This window comes from Nansenia antarctica, assembly GCF_963989245.1.
Source record: "Nansenia antarctica genome assembly, chromosome: 1".
Classification (NCBI taxonomy): Eukaryota; Metazoa; Chordata; class Actinopteri; order Argentiniformes; family Microstomatidae; genus Nansenia; species Nansenia antarctica.
Window position 1 is genome coordinate 84,149,828 of NC_137674.1, and position 11,727 is coordinate 84,161,554.

Genomic DNA, 11,727 nt, shown 5'->3' on the forward strand with positions numbered 1-11,727 from the left:
CTCTCATTCACCCATTCACACACCAATGGCGGCAAGCTACCATGCAAGGCGCCGGCCCGCGCATTGGGAGCAATTTGGGGTTAAGTGTCTTGCCCAAGGACACTTCAACATGTGGCCAGCCGGGGCTCGAACCGCCAATCTGCCAACCTTGCGATCGTTAGACGCCGTCTCTACCTCCTGCGCCATAGCCGCCCCATTATCATTCCTATCGCTACCTATTGCTAAGCCACGCCCCCTTTGAAACCTTGGACAAACAAACTACGTTCGCTCAAATTCTTCACTGACAGCGACTGACTGACCGACCGACTGAATGACATTCAATTACTTACAATGGCGGGAGTTCGCAACTTTCTGATTTACCACAGCAAGTAATAGACTTTTTTTTTTTTTTTAAAGATGACAAGAATATTTAGTCTAGAAGCTTTTCACCATCAGATATTAGCGAGTTGTTTGTCCGAGTTTTCTGCCTGTAGTGACTTTTGCTGTGATATGATTGGACAATTTATATTTTGGGGCGTGGCTTAGCGATAGGTCTATTGGATCATCGTACTGATGTCAAGGGGATCTCCTCTTACCTGAGGTTTGGATGGGAGTTCTGTTATATCTTTCTTAAGTTACTTGTTGGATAATAATCAATAATATACTTCTGAGTTTTAAGACGATTTATTTAAACAAAGTACACAAGTTTACAAAAAATGAGAGCTGGCTGCTGGTGGTCAGGAATGATGAGAGCTGGCTGAGGTCATCAGAAAAAGAGATGCTGGGATCAGAGAGAGAGCGTCCCCTTGGGCCCACTTCCCTATTTATAAACAATAATATGTAAATACAGTTTCAAACAAGGGTCCTATCACAATCACTGTATGGGTGATCAAGGTGTGAAAGAGGGGCTGTTCCCCAGTTAGGATCCATTTTGAATACAGTCACTTCAGGTTCCATTTTGTCTTGACCATTTGGCTTCTTGAGAACAAAGAGCCATACATCACAATTAGGAGTTGTGAGAGAAAATTATTATATGTAATAAGCTACATTTAAGTTTCAAACTCCATCATCTTAAATTGAATATCTACAGCAAGCTATAGAAAATGATTTCCTGTTGTCACACAATAAAACCAGTTTCTCTACTTGAAGCTTGACATTGGCTAGACAACAGACACATTTAAATGATTACAATGAAACCTGTTTTCTCTGCTTGTCCTCCTGTGGGTTACATTTACATAGAAACTCAGAACAATGCTGAGTCACACCAGAGTGATTGCCCGGCATTGTTCACTCTATGGTCACCACTCCTCACTTTTGTTATACTGTAAGGAAGGGAGGGTCGGATTCCCCCCTAACCTTCATCCCCATCATCTTCCTCAATGTTCAGATCCACACCCCCTGTAAATGATTGGTTTAGACCTCACCTAAGGGCGGACTTGTTTATGAGGGGAACTGAGAGCATATATACTGACATGTAATTAATGATCTTGACTTTTACGAGGAACTTTGAATCGTTCAGATGCGTCTGACGAACCTGTAAACTTCCTCCTTCTGCAGAAGAATATTAAATATCTTTTCTTATACATCTTGAAACGAAACAGGCTGCCATTATTGATTATTTGCTCTAACAAGTTGGCGACGAGGAAACAGGGGAGCGGCTGCGAAGGTATCCTGTTTTGTCCGCTTTCGGACATTTTTCAGCTGACGAGCTGCCTAGTTGAGACGGAACAAGACTCTCGCGTTTCACCTAGCAAGTGACGCGGTTAAGAAATCCCCTCTATTTTTGATTGGCTGAGAGCGGATGATCAGGGCCTTGGCACGCTGTCTACGTAACACACGAACAACGGTAAGCCTGTCGATTTTCATTTGTATACGGAACGGTATTTAATCGGAGAAAGATAACTGATTGGAGAAGTTTTTGTTTCCGGGTGCACTTTGTGATGCATGGCTTGTGGCGTTCTTAGACGATTTACATGTTATCGTGGCTATAATTGCACCTGGCAAAATCATAAGACTGCTCTTTTTGTGTATATGATATATATATACGTGTATCTTTCTGATCATGGTTAACAAGAGGTCCATGGTGTCTAAACGATCGTGAACAGTGGTTAACTAGTGCCATTTGATTGTGATATTACATTGCTGTTTTTTGGTTAACAGAGGTCCAAATCAGCTGATATTTTGGTTAACAGAGGTCCAATCAGAGATATTTTTGGTTAACAGAGGTCCAAATCAGTGAATCCTAGGTTGATCTAGGATTGGGTTTTTATTACACAGAGGTTTAGTTCTGTGTAAAAGTGGGGAGGTGGGAACACATTTTCAGTACTTATCCATAAAATTCATTGAGCCAACCAGGAGTTCTGAATTTTCCATGTATGAATATAGAGTTTCATTGAGCTAACCAAAGTTCTGAACTCCAGTTTTAATTAGTTAATCAGTGTTAAATACTTCAGTTTTTTCCGTTATCTGTTGACTCAGTGCATATGTAAAAGGCAGTGCTGATAATTGTATTGTTAAAGTAATTGTTTTCTTATTTGTGATAAGACATTACAGCTGTTTTCTGTTTTTAGTCATTCCTTGTGTGTGTTTTTTTTGTGGCTATTTTTACTAATAGTGCTATTTGTATCTATAATTTTTCCCTTGAAAATAACTTGATTTTGAGTTTAAAATGAGTATAGAATCAAGTCGTTCAGAGAGAGTGACACCACTTCTTGGTCCTGCTAAGATAATGGCAGACAAATGGGGTTTATCTGCTGTTAAACATATTGGGTTATGGTCTAAGTATTCATCTTTTCCTGCTACATGTGGGACACTGAGCGTTAGCATGTTAAATGGGATTAGAATAGAATTGGAGACTTTTGAGAAAACACCTGTAGGAAAGAAAGCAAAGAATGAGATAAATTGGGATTGTTTTAGAAAGTGGGAACGCATGGCAGAGGACAAACACAAGAACTCAGAAGAGGGTTTACTTTTGAAATGGCTACAGAATCAGGTGCGTCTACAAGCTGCACAAATTAGATTTTATGAAAGACAAGAGAAACGTTCTAGAGAACAACATAGCCAGCCACAAACAAATAATAGGTAGCAGGTTGTTAAGGATTTTGCATGTTATAATTGTGGTAAGGGCGACCATTCCTATAGATCCTGTCCGACGTCAAAAAGGTTTCCTAACCATGGGAAACAGAAACATATGACTCATTCTGCACAAATTAGATTTTATGAAGGACAAGAGAAACGTTCTAGAGAACAGCATAGCCAGCCACAAACAAATTTCAGACAGTGGGGTGATAAGGGTTTTGCATGTTATAATTGTGGGGGCAACCATTCCTACAAATTCTGCCCGACACCACAACAGCAATTTTAGGAAATAGTCTATAATTGTTGTTTCTCCATGTACAGCTCCAGTTTTTTGTATATCTTTGATGGTTTAAGAATGTTCTTGTTTCCCGACACTTTTAGGAAAATTGTTGAGTTTTGAATTTTCTTGTTGTGAAAAGAGACCCTAGCGGTTTTTGAGTTTCTGTTTTCTATTTTAATATATTTTTTTTTGCATTAGGCAAGGTTTTATATTTTCTAACCCAAGTCATGGGGAGCTGCTTTCTTGCGCAGAAAGACCCTGAGAGTTATTTCTATTCTCAAGAAGGTGGGTTTATGTGTGAAACTCTGGGAGAACTGATCACTCTCCATTTTGAGTTTTTTGCATAAACCTGTCCAAAATTATATAGATCTGTTTGGTATTCATGCATTGTTCAGACCATGATGTATTGAAAAAAGAACCATGTGGCCTGTCGTATCAGAGGCTCATAAAATACTATATTTTTGATTGCTAACTCCCCCTAACTCATTAACAATTAACCCTGTTTTTTCTTGTTTTTGAATGATTTTTCAGTAAGTATATTTTGACATCATAAAACATGACACATTTGTTTATGATTTTCAAATCACACGAAAATGTTCTACCGTTTCCTATTTTAATATTAAGATGTTGGTTTGATTAGACATAAAATTCTGTTGCAGTTTTTTTATTTATTTGTTAACTGTCTCCTCAGACAGACCAGTGGTGGCCCTGTATTACTGCAGATACACTTGATTTTTGCCACGGCAAGAATGTGATATATATTTCAGAGTGGAAGCCGTTTTACCAGAATCCAGAGACGGCGTGCTACGCAATATCCAGCCGGATGATTGAGAGATGAACCAGGGCCACCAGAGAGGGAAGCGACGACCAGGGTTACCAGACACACCAGAGAACACAGAAGAGATGACGATAAGGGTGCCAGGCCCGACAGAGAAGGACGCAGCCACCAGGGTGCCAGGCCCGACAGAGAAGGACGCAGCCACCAGGGTGCCAGGCCCGACAGAGAAGGAAGCAGCCACCAGGGTGCCAAACCCGCCGGAAAAGGAAGCAGCCACCAAGGTGCCAAACCCGCCAGAGAGAGAAACAAACGCCAGAGGACGAGACCCGGCAGAGAACCACCAAACGACCATCGACGACAATGTTCCAGTTTCAACAGCCCGGACCGCCGAGCCTTCAAATCAGAGCATGGCCGTTTCAAGGAGGAAAGACACATAGGGCCCTATTATGCACTTCATCAATAAGACGAGGCGGTAGATCTAAACTTAAGACGTGGAGGCGTGGTCAAGGCCACTTTGCTATTATGCGTGCTGTAGTGGGCGCCTAAAACCCGGCGCTAAGCAAAGAAATTAGTCATGGGTGTGTTTTGGGCGTCTTCTCAATCAACCCAATCAGCGTGCCCGGTGCCATTCCCTTTAAGAACCGGCTGCGTTGAGTCATTAGCGCTATGCTATTATGGAAGTCCTGAGAAGGAGGTCAGCGCGCTTCTCTGCCTCTCCCTTCTGAAATAAAGCATTTATACTGTGACCGTAATTGACGTCTTGCCGTGGAGCCACGTGCGTGTTCATGTGTGCCCACATGCATGCGCAAACCGCGGAGGCGCGCTCGTGTTTCAAAACGTGCATGAAGTCTAAACTTAAGAACTTTTCAAACCACTTCTTAGCGATAGGAGCAAAGTCAGATCGCATAATAGCAGGGGCGCCTAGTGCACTTCATTAACATATGAACACTCCCACAATGAGCAATATATGCACGGGAGTTTTACGTCTTATGTGTGGGCGCCTATCGACACCTGCATAATAGCAGTAGCGCGTATGAAGCGCATAATAAGGGTGGGGGTAGGTCTTAACCTGGCGGTGCGTCTTAATTAACACTTAAGACGGCAAGTTAAGAAGTGCATAATAGGGCCCATTGTATCATGAGAGATTTTGCTTCGAGGATGAATTACTCTGATTGTTGGATCTGTCAACAGATACCTGTGAGTCCAGCCAGGGTCCAAAGTGTGGACACCTGTACTAGTGAAGATGCTGGTGAATGCCTGCATCATGTTTTCGATAGTGCTAAAGACCACTCCCCAGACCATGTCCAACATGGAAGGAGACAGACGACTGCCTGAACCTCAATGACACTGACAGACGACGACCGATTAGGAAGAGATTGAAGAGCAAGCAAATCCTCCAACTGGGGTCAAGTGCTAGTAACCTCTGACCCTGAAGATGCAAGAATCAAGAAGGCGTCGGTCGTTTGGATTTTTTTTTTTTTTTGTCTTGTGTATGATGTACGGTGCTTAATTTTAAGCTTGGTTGTTAATTTTAGGATTTTTGGGTTGTGATGATTTTTTATTATTCTTTCTCCAAAAATGTTTTGAACCATATTTTTCTAATTGTTCTTGTTTTAAGAGTTTACATCTTAAAAAAGTGTGGAATGTGAGAGAAAATTATTATATGTAATAAGCTACATTTAAGTTTCAAACTCCATCATCTTAAATTGAATATCTACAGCAAGCTATAGAAAATGATTTCCTGTTGTCACACAATAAAACCAGTTTCTCTACTTGAAGCTTGACATTGGCTAGACAACAGACACATTTAAATGATTACAATGAAACCTGTTTTCTCTGCTTGTCCTCCTGTGGGTTACATTTACATAGAAACTCAGAACAATGCTGAGTCACACCAGAGTGATTGCCCGGCATTGTTCACTCTATGGTCACCACTCCTCACTTTTGTTATACTGTAAGGAAGGGAGGGTCAGATTCCCCCCTAACCTTCATCCCCATCATCTTCCTCAATGTTCAGATCCACACCCCCTGTTAATGATTGGTTTAGACCTCACCTAAGGGCGGACTTGTTTATGAGGGGAACTGAGAGCATATATACTGACATGTAATGAATGATCTTGACTTTTACGAGGAACTTTGAATCGTTCAGATGCGTCTGACGAACCTGTAAACTTCCTCCTTCTGCAGAAGAATATTAAATATCTTTTCTTATACATCTTGAAACGAAACAGGCTGCCATTATTGATTATTTGCTCTAACAGAGTATAGTAAGAGGCGGACATACAGCTTATACATTCTATACAGGTTATATGGTTTCTGTGCATGTATGTGAGCCGAAATACACTACAGTTCAACACACATACAGCAGGAGTCTGATCTTTCACACACTGGCTGGCTCACCCTCTCCATGTCCTGCTCTTCAACATGAGCACTGTTCTCATCCTAACAGGCGGCTTTAATTAAGCCAGAAGGCACACGAGGCTGTGAGTTTTCCTGTTCCATTGTCACAGCTGTCAACTCAGCTTTTATACAATGGGTTGCAAAACAAAATCATAAACACCTTTTTAATTATCTGCCTTGCTCTTACAAATATAGTTCTCAAAACAACCACTGTTGTCAAGTTAACGTGATCAGTGTAATTACCCACACAGTAATTACCTCACAGGTAAGTGTGAATGTCTTAGAGACTGCCTTCCTGCATACCACTAGTTTACCACTAGTCAAAAAAAAAAAAAAAGTACATCAGAAGCCTGCAGAGGTCTGGAAAAAGTTATTGTGGTTCAGATAAGATGAATATTATCATGGACCAGAGTGATTGGGAGGTTTGGAGAAAAAGGTATCTGCCCAAGATTTGCAGCATATCATCGCCTCATCTGTGAAACATGGTGAAGAGGGTGTTTTAGGTTTGGGCATGTATAGCTGCCGCTAGAACCTGCTAACTTGTCTTTATTGATTATTGTAACTGTTGTAGCAGCAGCGGAATGTTGTTCTGAAGATGAAACCTTCTCTACTGCTTGTGTGCAAACAAAGTTGCCATAGCAACTAAGTAAAACAATTTTTTTTCAGGGCTAAAAAGTTATTGACTGACCAAGTCAATCTTCAGATTTTATCGAAGATCGAACATGCATTTCATTTCCTGATGATAAGAGTTTAGGCAAAAAAAAGACTTCAAAACAAACAACAACTGAAGATGTCTGTAGTACAGGCCTGGCAGAGCATCACTGTGGTTACAGTACAGGCCTGGCAGAGCATCACCAGAGACGATACCCATCGTCTGGTCGAGTCAATGGCTTGCAGACTTCAGGCAGTTATTACATCCCTAACCCTAACCCTAACTAAATATTAAACAACACTGCTTAATTTGGACATAATATGAATCTGTGTCTTGAAATAGGGGTACTATAGGCCTACTGTATAACAACGTTTTCTTAAAACGGTGAACCCAGTATATACACAAATACCATAAAATAAAAGCTGAGAATCATACTTTAACCTCCTAATAAAAGATAAAATAAATATATAAAACATAAGAAGAAAAATGCTAGCCCATTACTTATACATGGCACTGTGAATTGTGTCAAGCTATAGTGCTGACATACGCTCTTTGGACTGAGGAATTTTGGGCTGAGTGACTACCTTACTTTCCTGCTGAGAGACATCTGATAAGGCTGCTCCAGTTTATGTTTGAAGTAGTACAGCACATATTCCTCCTCTGTGTTTTATCGGTTTACCATTCTCCTATCAGTCTTGGTATAATAATTTTCCCCTTGTGGTACATAAAAGCAAGTTACTCGTCCTAGCAATAGGAACATGTTCAAATCATCGTTAAGGTGAAACACTAAAAGGCACATCTGTAAAGAACTGTGCTGCTCACCTTTCTGGCTCGATGGAATTGTTCATAGTGTCTTTTTCCTCGCTGACACATCAATTTATCCTCAATAGGAATAAATGGACTGACTTATATAGCGCCTTGTTCCAAAGCTCTTTACAACGGCCTCTCATTCACCCATTCACACACACATTCACACACCAACTGGGGTTCAAACCGCAAATTTGCTGACTTTGCAATCATTAGAAGCCAGCTCTACCTCCTGAGCCACAGCCTCTACCTCCTCACCCACAGCCTCTACCTCCTGCACCACAGCCTCTACCTCCACCAGCTTCTACCTCTTGCACCACAGCCTCTACCTCCTGCGCCACAGCCGCCCCAATTGGAAGGCCTATGGTCATGTCTTTCTTTTCTTTTACCTCCTTTTTTTGTGCAAAAACCTAATCATTCACTCAATCTTGAAACAGATATGTTTCTGATAAACCAATGAAGGAGATACAGGAACAATACAAGTTGTCTCAATTATTCAAGAAAACCAGCCTAACAAAGATGTAGATGGTGCTCACTCACTGTTAACTCGGGGAGTTATTAGCATAATTATACTCTTTTTCTATGGATTTTCTTTGTTTTTCTATGTGTTTCTTTTTCTACTAAATGCTTTTAGGTTGTGATCATTATTTTTCTTATATGTCTTAAAATCACAGCCCTCATTGAATGAGCCATTATGTTTATATATACTTTGCACATTTGGTTTTAGTTTATTCTCTTCAAATTGAACTCACATCTAAGACCATGCCAGGGTGAGCGGAGAGACAGACTAGGATTAAGGGTAGCTGTGATGGCCGAGTGGTTAAGGCGTCGGACTCGAAATGTAATGGGGTTTCCCCGCGCAGGTTCGAACCCTGCTCACAGCGCAGCGACAATAAAGTCTATCTTTAGACTTTAGACTTTGGCTGTGGCTCAGGAGGGAGAGCCGGCGTTTTATGATCGCAAGGTTGGCAGATCGGTAGTTCGAGCCCTGGTTGGCCACATGTCAAAGTGTCCTTGGGCAAGACACTTAACCCCAAATTGCTCCCAATGTGCGGGTCGGCGCCTTGCATAGTAGCTTGTCGCCATTGGTGTGTGAATGGGTGAACGAGAGGCCGTTGTAAAGTGCCTTGGAGCAATATAAGTCAGTCCATTTACCATTTATTATGAAAACAACCTCCTGAAACACAACATAGGGCTAGTTCAGTTAAACGCTGCTCCTCCACATCTGATTAGCTCAGGCCTGTATTGATTAGCCTGTAGCAAAGCCCTGATAATGCTAAGGGAGACAAAGGACCGGGGCTGATCATCCATGTTCTATTTTTCTTCCACCTTAACCTGTTCCCCATTCTACTGAGATAAGTTATTTTTTTCTGAGTGGGGCAGTCCCACTCATATTTTTCATTGTATTGGACAGATATAGTGAAGACAGACAGGAAAGTAAGGGGGAGAGGGCATGTCAGGAGGGCATGGGCCGGATTCTAACCCATGCCGACATGGGCATATGTGCACTGTAGACCGCGGTGCTAGACCACTGGACCACCCCAGGTCACAGGTTGTATATTCTTAACATGAAATTCCCTTAAAAGTGAGGAAACCCCGCAAAATATATATTTTGTATCCCTATGCTTGTAGCTTGTTGCATAACTTTTGATTGAAATGGAAATACAGCAGCAGCTTTCATAACATACTTGAGTGACATTTACCTTTCTTTGGATAGGGCAGAGATACAGGGTCTGAATATAAAACTCTAAGTAAGTAAGTAACTAAGTAGATCTTTATTTATATAGCCTAGCACCTTTCATACAAGAAATGCAGCTCAAAGTGCATAACAACAGGGATAAGAAAATAAAGTGAATATAAAAACATATACAAGCATACAATGAATATAAAAGCAGGGGAAGTAAAAAGAAAAGGTAAAGATAAAATACAATAAAAAAAAGGGAAACAATGTACAACCTCTGCCTTAACACTTAGTAACCGCTATCCATCTTCTCATCAGCAGAATACCTTTCCCTATCCATTTAATCTCCCTACCTTACACAGTCTTCCTGTACTTCTGTACTGGCTTTCCACCAGTGCCTCAAACATCAGTTTTTGGAAAAGTTCACATCAAGTTCAAAGTACAAAAGTACTTCCTGTAGAATGTAATACTATAGCTTTTAGAGTAGGCCAGGGGATCTTCTTGGCAAACACGGAAACACCTGATGACATCTGTAGATAAAATACAATCCTCAAAGTACTGTACATTTTGATTTCATTTCGTGGGGAACTCTGTCTCGAGACTAAGTAAGTTAAATGAATCTTGTGTAGACTCTGAGGGCCCTATTATGCACTTCTTAACTTGCCGTCTTAAGTCTTAATTAAGACGCACCGCCAGGTTAAGACCTACCGCCACCCTTATTATGCGCTTCATACGCGCTACTGCTATTATGCAGGTGTCGCTAGGCGCCCACACATAAGACGTAAGACTCCCGTGCATATATTACTCATAGTGGGAGTGTTCATATGTTAATGAAGTGCGCTAGGCGTCCCTGCTATTATGCGATCTGACTTTGCGCCTAGCGCTAAGAAGTGGTTTGAAAAGTTCTTAGGCGCTAGACTCCATGCACGTTTTGAAACACGAGCGCGCCTCCGCGGTAATACGGCAAGTTAAGAAGTGCATAATAGGGCCCATGAAGTGCATAATAGGGCCCTGAGTGTTGTTGTTGTAACAGTCCTGACAGTAGCTTAGAGAGCTAGTTTCAGTTGAGAATAGACTGTGCTTGAAGTCAATTGCTGTCAAGTAGCAGCGGGAAGGGCTGAAAACTTTGCTAACTACTAAAGTGCTTGACAGTTTCCCCACTCAAAAAAATTACATTTTGGCTGCATTTACACCGCAGGTCGTAATGCCTAGTTGCCTAGATTTAGTGCCTTTATCCAAACATTTTGAACGCCTGCTTACATCTACTTTTTAAAATGACCCATATCCGATACCTGTGCTTACACTTGTAACACTTGAAACGTCCCGCAGTGAAACTCACGTCAAACGTCATGAAAATGCGAAGAGAGTCCGTCGTATTTTCAATGGTGTGCAAAATTGGAATTGAGAGTTATATATGCGACCTGCCTGGTTAGACCGCAGTCGAAATGACACATATCCGATTCGTATCTGATTGAGGCCGGTATGAGATTGAGGCCTGAATCGGATCTGAGAATATCAGATTCAATGTGCTTTTTTACGGGTTACACCTACGTGTTACATATCAGATCTGTGCCACATGTGAGTAAGAACAATGGTAATTGTATCACTTCTACCTGGTGGTGTAAATGCTGCCTTTTGACTTCAGTGGTCTAACCAACTGACAGTTAACTGATCGTTAGGTGGGAGGGGCTGCTACCAGTGGCGGCTGGCTGATAGAGGGCGCTGGGGCGCCGCCCCCACCTTCACTTCCTAGTTGCGATTTGTAAAAGTTTTTTTTTTAAATAAACATTGTTTATTCACAAAATGCGGCTGATATTCTGTCGGCGCCTATCAGCATTCATTAAAAATCCTCCAATACAATAAACATTTTATCTGTGTGTGTGTAAAATTCACTGTTAAAATACATAGGGGGAGGAGTCGGGGTGCCGGTCGAATGCAAGTCTATCGCAGGCCAAATACTTTTCGCTTACACGTGAGCTGTAGCAGCGCTCCAATAGGCTGTCTCCTATTTCTCGGCCAGGGCGCAAAAATTGCGCCCTGAATATCCGGTTGTTAAGTCTGACGTCAAACGT